Here is an 8,852-nt window from a genome sequence, read left to right as displayed (position 1 = left end):
GGACTCACCCTTGGCATTGTGGTCCCAAGCCTGCCCTTTTCACAGGCTCAGGTGTGTGGTTCAGTCCACGCAGAGCTGGGGAGTGACTGAAAGCTAGGTGCAAATTTGGCGTTCCAGCCAGGAGGAGGAAGCATTTTTTTTTTGTCCCCTCCAGGATAATGTTGTGCAAGTGCAATTCGGAGGCCCAAATCCACTGTGCCCAGGGTGGGATAGGAGAGTCAGGGCCTCCCAGGAACGCCAAACTCAGTTACCCGGGTTCCTGGCTGCAGCTTGTGCTGGGGGCGGTGGGGACAGCAAGGGACCTACCGGGTCCTTTCCAGAATCCAATTTCAGGACAATTCGGGAGCACACCCCCCCCCCCCCAACTCCAGCCCAGGGCTCTGGGCGGAGCCCTCGATTACAGGGCTCAAGATGGACAGTCCAGACCGAAACCAGGCGGCCCTGGGGGAGGTCAGAGCATCCAGCCTGGCCCAGGGGAGATCAGCCCAAGGGCTCTCCACGCCTGCTCTGGGCAGCGGCCCCCTCCCAGTCAAGTCCTCCTCCTCTGGGCTCCCTGAAGGGTCTTCTTCACCTGCACCCACCATGTATGTGTCTATGGCTCTACGGTTGAACACAGAAGTGGATTCACCCCTCTGAACCTCAGTGTCCTCATCTTGAAGATGGGGATAATAACAGACCCACCCCCCCCCAAGGCAGGCTACAAGAAGACACTGAGCTAACACGTATAAAGCACGAGGCACAGGGTCTGGCAGGGATCAATTCCGGTAGTATCGTTAATTTGGTTACATGATGATTGTTATTTTATCACTGCCCAGCTGAAGCTCTATCTCGCAGCTGTCCGGTCCAGGAGGGAAAAACCTGTTCTCTTTCGCCAGGTCCTATGTTGGTCTTAGACAAGTTTGTGTCTGCTCAGCCCTGGCCGTCGGGCCCCCTCCCAGCTTCCCTGAGCTCCTGCCTCTGACATACTCTGCAGGGACAACCCCCACCCGACCCCCACCCCAGAGGCCTCTGATGGGTCCTTGTAGTCAGAGTTGTGCCCAAAGAAGAGTCTGGCAGGAAACGCGCAGTGCGGAGGGGGTTGCTGGCTGCGAGGGGGCCCATCTGGGTCAATATTGTGTTCTTCCGTGCCAGGGAGGGCCTCGCTCTTAGGACAAGGCAGGGAGGCCTTTGTGGGGGTGGAGTTAGGGCTGGAGGCACTGGACAGGGAAGCAGAGGCTTGCACAGAAAATGTCTTCTTACCCTCCTGTACCCAAAAAACAAGCGGGATCCCAAACGGCCTTCGGCAGGGCCTTGGCTTTGGGCGGACCCCAGCGCCCAAAGAGCAGGAGATGGCCCTGAGCCAACCAGCTCCGGCTAAGGGTAGCTGGCTCCTTTCGCTGTCAGCAGGGCAGAGCCGCTCTGAGGACTCTGGTATGGAGGGGCTCACGGCAAGGATGCTCGTGGTGCAAGGGAAACCTCTTGAGCGGGCTGCGGAACACAAGGTGGGGACCCCAGCACGGGCCAGGACCGGAAGCGGATTCACGGATGGGTTTATTTGTCAAGGCTCTCCTGCGACTCAAAGCCCCGCCAGCACCCCCGCCCCGGGGCGCTGAGCTCAGCCTCTGCCCCCGCCCACCTTTCCAGCGCCCCCTGGGTATCTTCTGTTCACACCTGAGGAGCACCTGCTCGGGCGTAGCTCTCGGGCTGTTGCATTCATTGATTGCTGCCTCGCCTCCCATTGGCTGCCTGGAGTCGGGTGCTCGCCACGGTCCAATCAGCTGAGCCCGCAGTGGTCAGACCCAGGAATTGCCGGGGGCCTGCTTCCTTGGCGGAGGTGTGTCTGTTGTGGGGCGGGGTGTTTGGGTGGGGGGGTACAGGGGCTCAGGCAGGGCTCCTATTCCAGGCCTTGTCCCCTACAACACCCCTCTGGCTTCCAACCAGCTCATCGGGTTCCCCGGCGGAACCCAACAACACCCCCACCCCACCCCACTTTGTCCTCTGTACTTTCTCACCTGACACACATACATCATTATGATCCTTATCCTGCTGTGGGGTAATTAGTTTTTTTTAACCTGTCTCCACCCGTCCTGGATTGAAAGTCTATGGAGCAGGGGTGGGGATGGACCTTCACATATGCATCTCCAGCCCCTGGGCTCAAAACAGGCGTGGCTGACCTCAGTTGTTAAAACAACAGCGGCAGTCATAACTTACACTGAATGCCCAGCACGAATCCACGCGTCACCTGGCTTATCTCAGGAATCCTCGAAGGAAGATCATCACGCCCATTTTAGAGACGGAGAAAGCGAGGCTTGGAGAGCCCAAGTGTGGTGCTCAGTTAGGAGGCAGTGGTACCCGACAGTGAGCAGGCACTGGTTTGGGGCTTGTGCTCCTCCCTGCTGCCCAGCTGCCCAGCCATGGGGGGCAGGTTACTTGGTCTCTGGAGGCCTTGGTTACTGTGGGATAAGGAGATTCATCATATGAGCCGGTCATAGAAAAAAAATCAGTGCTTTTCAAACTGTAAAACTCAACCCCGAGGTCGGCATTACTATCACAGATGGGAAGAGGAGTTTTCCTGTTCTTTCATAATAAATTGGGCTTTGCCGACTTGACCTTTAAGTCCAGCTTGCTCGGAATCAGCCCACGATTTGGGCACATACCTCAAGGACAGCTCTGACATCTTGATTCACAGGCCATGGGATCGGAACTGAAACGTGTATGCCTTTCATCCGAGGTTCTAATCGCATCTGTGACCTTTGTGTCATGTGTCTTAAAGAGATAAAAACCCAGAAGGTTCTACAAGACTTTACCGCACAGCAAGAGGTAAATGACATTAGTCCGTCTCTTTATGGGAAGCGGCACAGGCCACGGTGGCAGCCATGGCCAGATGTGGGCCTTGAGCTCCCCCAATGTGCTCAGTCCAAACTGAGAAGCTCCAGGCCTGCAAAACTCACACTGATTTTTAAAGACTTTATATGAGGACTGACTGGGTAGCTCAGTCCTTGGGCATCTGCCTTTGGCTGAGGTCATGGTCCCAGAGTTCTGGGATCGAGCCCCACATCAGGCTCCCTGCTCGGTGGGAAGCCTGCTTCTGCCTCTCCCAATCCCCCCGCTTATGTTCCCTCTCTCACTTTGTCTCTCTGTGTCAAATAAATAAGATCTTAAAAAAAAAAAAAAGAAGAAGACTTAATATGAAAAAAAGTAAAACCTCTTATTCATAATTTTAAAATATTAGCTACATGTTAAAATCATACTTGGATTAAATAAAACAGATTATTAGGGTAGGCTGAATAATATCCCACAGATACCAACTCCCAATTCCTGGGAGTTCTGAGCGTTAGCTTATAGGGAAAAGGGCCCCTTCTCTGCCACTGTGATGTGGTTGCCGATCCAGAGGTGGGGAGATTATCCAGGATTATCCAGGTAAACCCTAAATGCGATGACATGTATCTTTGTAAGTGAGAGGCCGAGGGCGATTTACAGGCACCTGGAGAAGAGGAAGCGGGGTCAAGGCAGAGGTGGGAGCCGTGTGGCCACAAGCCAAGGAATGCTGGCCTCACCGGGAGCCGAGGGGACAAGGAACAGTCTCTCCTGGGTGCTGTGACGTGGAACGCCACTCTGCCAGCTCCTTGGTTTTGGACTTGTGACCTCCAGAACTGTGAAAGACTGCATTTCCGTCCTTTTAAGTCACTGAGTTTCTTGGAACTTTTTTTAAAAAAAGATTTCATTTTTTTACTTATTTGAGACAGAGAGAGAGAGCATATGTGGGGAGGAGGGTCTGAGGGGGAGAGAGAGAAGCAGATTCCCTGCTGAGCAGGGAGCCCGAGGCGGGGCTCGATTCCAGAAGCCTGAGATCATGACCCCGAGCTGAAGGCAGATGCTTTACCGACTGAGCCACCCAGGCGCCCCCGCAGATCTATTTCCAAATTGGCGGTATCGGCTGAATGAGTCTTCAGTGTTTGGCCGAATTCTGCGAAGATCTGGAAGGCCTCTCGGGAGATCCCACCAGGAGCTTCGTGTGCTCTGTGGGGACAGAAATCCGCCTAAAAACACAAGAAGGCACATGTGTGTGTCCTCGGGCTGCTGTCACAAATGACCACAGACTGGGTGACTGCGGAACAACAAAACTGTATCCCCTTGCGGTCCCCGGGAGGCCAGAGATCTGCAAGCAAGGGGCCGGCTGGGTTGGTTCCTTCTGGAAGCTCCCAGGGCGAGATCCTCTTGGCGGCCGATGGTCTTCGTGGCTCCCTTCTGGTGGCTGTGGGCATGTGGCCACGCGGCCTTTTCCTCGGTGTGTCTGAGTCGCCCTCCCCTTCCTCTTCTAGAGACGCGGGTCGCTGGATTCAGAGTTCACTTTCAGCGACGGTCTCGAGGCCCTCAACTTGAGCAGCGCCGCAAAGGTGCTTAATCTCAGGTGTCAGCCTGACAGGCCGTGGGGCGCCCGGATGAAACATTACTTCTGGGTGTGTCTGGGAGGGTGTTTCCAGAAGAGATTAGCATTTGAATCAGCAGACCCAGTTTGAAGGAGACTGCCCTTCCCGGGTGGGTGGGCATCGGCCGATCCACCGCCAGGAGAAAACAGAGCCCAGAGCAGACGCCTCTCTGTGTTGCTGGAATGTCTCTTCCCGTTTTCTCCCGCCCTTGGACTGGGGTTCGCGCCATCAGCTCTCCCAGGTTCTCGGGACTTGGACTCAGACTGAAGGACGCCATTGGCTTTCCCGCATCTTCAGTTTGCTGATGGCAGAGCATGCGGGGGACTTCTCAGCCTCTATAATCGCACGGTTATACGTATTGCCGTGATATGTGTTCTGTTTTTCTAAAGAACCCTGACTAATATGGGCCCTATTTCCAAGTAAGGCCACATTCACAGATACCGTGGGTGAGGACTTGGACATATCTCTTTGGGGGGCACTGTCTGGTACAGCACAAGCCTGTAACCTGGGTCTTTGGTTGAGACTGGACTGCAGAAGGTCTCTGTCTCACAACCATGTGGTCCTGGGTTCAATCCCCACCCACCCGCCGTGCCTTCTTGACTATGGTTGCTTCCTCTCCCACGAAACTCAGGAATCCGCTCTGAAAACCGGAGGTAAGGGACTTAGCCCGCAGGGTTGGCATGAGACCACTTGCCAGCTATGTGACTGGGTGAGTTACGCAACTACTCCATATCTCAGTTTTCTCATCTGGGAGGTGGGAAGAATCCTATTAACTTTCTCAACCAGATGTTGAAGATTGTTATCATTTCCCAGGAACTTAGAGAATATTACACAAGTGTTTTCCTTCTTTCTTTCTTTTCTTTAAGTATTTTTCTCTCTCTTTTTTAAAGATTTTATTTGTGTATTTGGGAGGGAGAGGAAAACACAAGCAGGGATAGGGGCAGAAGCAAAGGGAGAAGCCCAGGACCCTGCGATCCTGACCTGAGCTGAAGGCAGATGCTTGGCTGAGTGAGGCACCCAGGCGCCCCTCTTTCTTTTTTAAGTCATCTCTACCCGCAGTGTGCGGCTTGAACCCATAACCCTGAGACTGACAGTGATATGCTCCACCAACGAGCCAGCCAGGCACCCCTGTACTAGTGTTGCTTTAAAAAAAAAAAAAACGAACCAACAGGGCGCCTGGGTGGTTCAGCCATTGGGTGTCTGCCTTCGGCTCAGGTCATGATCCCAGGGTCCTGGGATCGAGCCTTGCATCGGGCTCCCTGCTCAGCCGGAAGCCTGCTTCTCCCTCTCTCACTCCCCCACTTGTGTTCTCTCTCTCACTCTTTCTGTCAAATAAATAAATGAATCTTAAAAAAAAAAAAAAAAACAACACACAGTACTGCGTGATGCCTGGGTCAGGGGAAGCTGCTGTTGTTGTCCCTTTGTTATATGACAAATGCTGTCATCTATTATATTAGAGGTGATGAAAAGTTCTATCAAGCTCTGATGTTATCCTTCCTCTGGCTTTGAATCAGACAAGCCTTCCTGACTCAGCTCATGTTGAGCGACACTGAGCTCAGACTCAGGGCCGGCCCCGTGGAGTCACACCGGGTCCCATGTGCCGCATTTAAGGCGCCCAGGGTCAGCAGCTTGAAACTCTCAGTAACTTTTGAACAAGGCGCTTTGCATTTTCATGTCGCACGGGGCCCACAAATTATGTAGCCAGACCTGCTTGGGGTCACAGCCCATCCTGTGCTTGCGGCAATGAGGGGTGTCCAGTGAGGAGGGGTGTCCCCCTCGGATCCGCACTCGGTCTGTGGCACACACGGGGTCCCTCCTAGAGGGACCTTTACAAACGTGGTCACGAGGGGCCGGGAAAACATGGGATCTGAGAACGAGCTGCCTGGGGTTTTGCCTGGAAGAGGAGATTGAGGGTCGACCTGGGGCTGTCTTCCAATTTCTAAGGGCTGTGGGGAGGAGAAAGGAGCATGCGTGTCCCCTGTGACCCCAAAGGACAGATCTAGCTCAGCACCAGGAAGGAGTTCTGCACAAGAGTTGTGCAAGAAGGAAACAGCAGGCTTGACTTCAAAACTTGGCTCTGCCTGGCGGGTGAGGAGCCCAGGCTCTGGCTGCAAACAGCTTCACCTCTGCCCAGATTAGTGTCCTTGGGTGAAGTCATTCGTAGCCCCGAGCCCATTTCTCCAGGATGCAGGCGAGGACACTAAAGATAAAACAAGGCAGGTTTATACAGAAAGTGCCTAAATGTGCCTACCTCCGTGATAGCTGCCTGCTGTTGTCCTTGTTGTTACTGTTTTATTATTATTATTATTAGTAGTAGTAGTAGTAGTAGTAGTAGTAGTATTGGAAAGTAGTGAGTCCCCCGATTGGCAGGGTTCAAGTTGAGACGGGCCATCACGGAGTTGCAGAGATGTCCCCGGCATCAGAGCGGATGGAGGAAGGGCACACTTTGCCCCCTTAACCCTTTCGGCCTCTGGCACATTTGGATGATTTGTTGAAAAACCCACAGTCATAAAACACTGTCTTGGGGACGAAGGCCCGATGGATAGAGGGTGGCGCTTCTTGTGAAACGGAGGAACTTTGGGGTCTGGGAAGCCGCTGAGGAGCGGGGAGGGTTCCCATCTTTCCTGCATGGGAAAGCCCCTGGCCGGCTGTCCCCTGAGCCACCGCTGGCTGAACCCTGGTCCCGGGAACGCAGAGCTCCCCTCCAGGCCTCCTAGGAAATGGGATCCTGCTGTGTCTGAGAGCCGGACGGACACCGGAAATGCCCCGGGAAACGCAGCATCCGGGGGAGGCAAGGGCGCTTGTCGGGGGGTGGGGCTGGATGCTCCCGCAGCCTGGGCCTGGGCGGCTCTTGGCGCTCCCCGACCCTGAGCCTCTGTGGAGAGCCCCCCTGGGAGGCCCGCAGCTTCTCTGGAAATGTCTTGGCAGAGGTTTGTGCTGAGACACGCATTTGTCCTTTTCCTCGTCCCCCATGCACCTCTTCTGTCAGCTGCGTGCTGTTCCCAAAAAGCATCCAGGATGTGCCCCTGCCTGACCGCAGCTCTGCGCGCCTGGGGGGGTTAGGGAGCGGCAGCTGGGCTCCGTCAAGGGCCAGCGCGGGGCCAGAGTGTGGAAGAGGCCCGAAGGTGTTTCTCTCCGCTGAGACCGGAGAAGAGGATGGCCCCGGAATTCACAGCATTTCGGGCCCACATTCAGGCGGCCCATCTTTCAACAAATATTTAGGAAGCACGTCTCTGTGCGGACACCCCACGGGGCGCTCGCTGGGCACACAGGGGTGAGGAAGCTAGCAGCCCAGTTTTTCTTTTCTCTTTTTCTTTTCCACATAAAAGTAAGCATTTTAAAGTGTCTTGAGGGGCGCCTGGGTGGCTCAGTGGGTTAAAGCCTCTGCCTTCGGCTCAGGTCATGATCCCAGGGTCCTGGGATCGAGCCCCATATCGGGCTCTCTGCTCAGCGGGGAGCCTGCTTCCTCCCCTCTCTCTCTCTGCCTGCCTCTCTGCCTACTTGTGATCTGTGTCTGTCAAATAAAGAAATAAAATCTTAAAAAAAAAAAAAAGTGTCTTGAGTTCCGTGACACTGCGTCCATTGACACTGCCGTGTGACCATCAGCATCATGTCCAGAACTTTCCCGTCTTCCCAAAAGAAAACCCCAGCCCCATGGGCCTTAAACGGTCACTTGCGTCCCCCCTCCGCCTACAGCCTGGCAAGCACCGATTTGCATGGATTTGCCCATTCTGGACATTTCTTATAAATAGAATCAAATGCTGTGTGGCCTTTGTGTCTTGGCTTCTTAGGATCATGTCTCGCAGGCTCATCCATGTTCTAGCATGTGTTCGACATCCGTCCTTCTGAGGGCAGAACAATGTTCTCCTGGGTGACTCCCTGTCTTTCTTCACCCCTGGGCTTTCCAGCTGAGCAACCTTGTGATTCCTCACTCCTGGGAGGGGAAGAGCTCCCTGGGAGTTTCCTGCCTCTGGGAGGCATACTGAGAGCAGAAGAACCCTACATTACCCATTAAAGTTTGCGGCCGAGTGCTTACCCCATGCAGCCCCCCAGGTAGATCAGCACAGCCTCTGGGTCCACACACAGTTGCGGGACCCGGGGCCAGTGCAATCACCCACCTGGGCCTCAGGCCTCATACCTCTAAAATGGGTCTAAGAGTCTTATCTCCTTCAGGAGGTTTAAATCCACCAGCATGTGATTAGGCAAGCATTGGGTATGAGAACACTGACCAGCGATCCCGCGGCCAAATCACTCTGTCCGACTGTGTTCTTAGGCGGGATGTCACCATCCCTGAAGGCCATCTTGGCCAACACAGGAATGGGCTTAGGGGCCAGACTGGGCTTGAGAGCCCCGGGAAGCAGCCTGGCATGAAACCCCAAATCAGCCCGGCTCACTGATGGGCAGCTTCTCCTGTTCAATAAATGTTAGTGGCTGTGTTTCCGC

The sequence above is a fragment of the Martes martes genome (genome assembly GCF_963455335.1).
Source record: "Martes martes genome assembly, chromosome: 12".
Lineage (NCBI taxonomy): Eukaryota > Metazoa > Chordata > Mammalia > Carnivora > Mustelidae > Martes > Martes martes.
The sequence above is the reverse complement of the archived record's forward strand: the minus strand, read 5'-3'. Positions refer to the sequence as shown.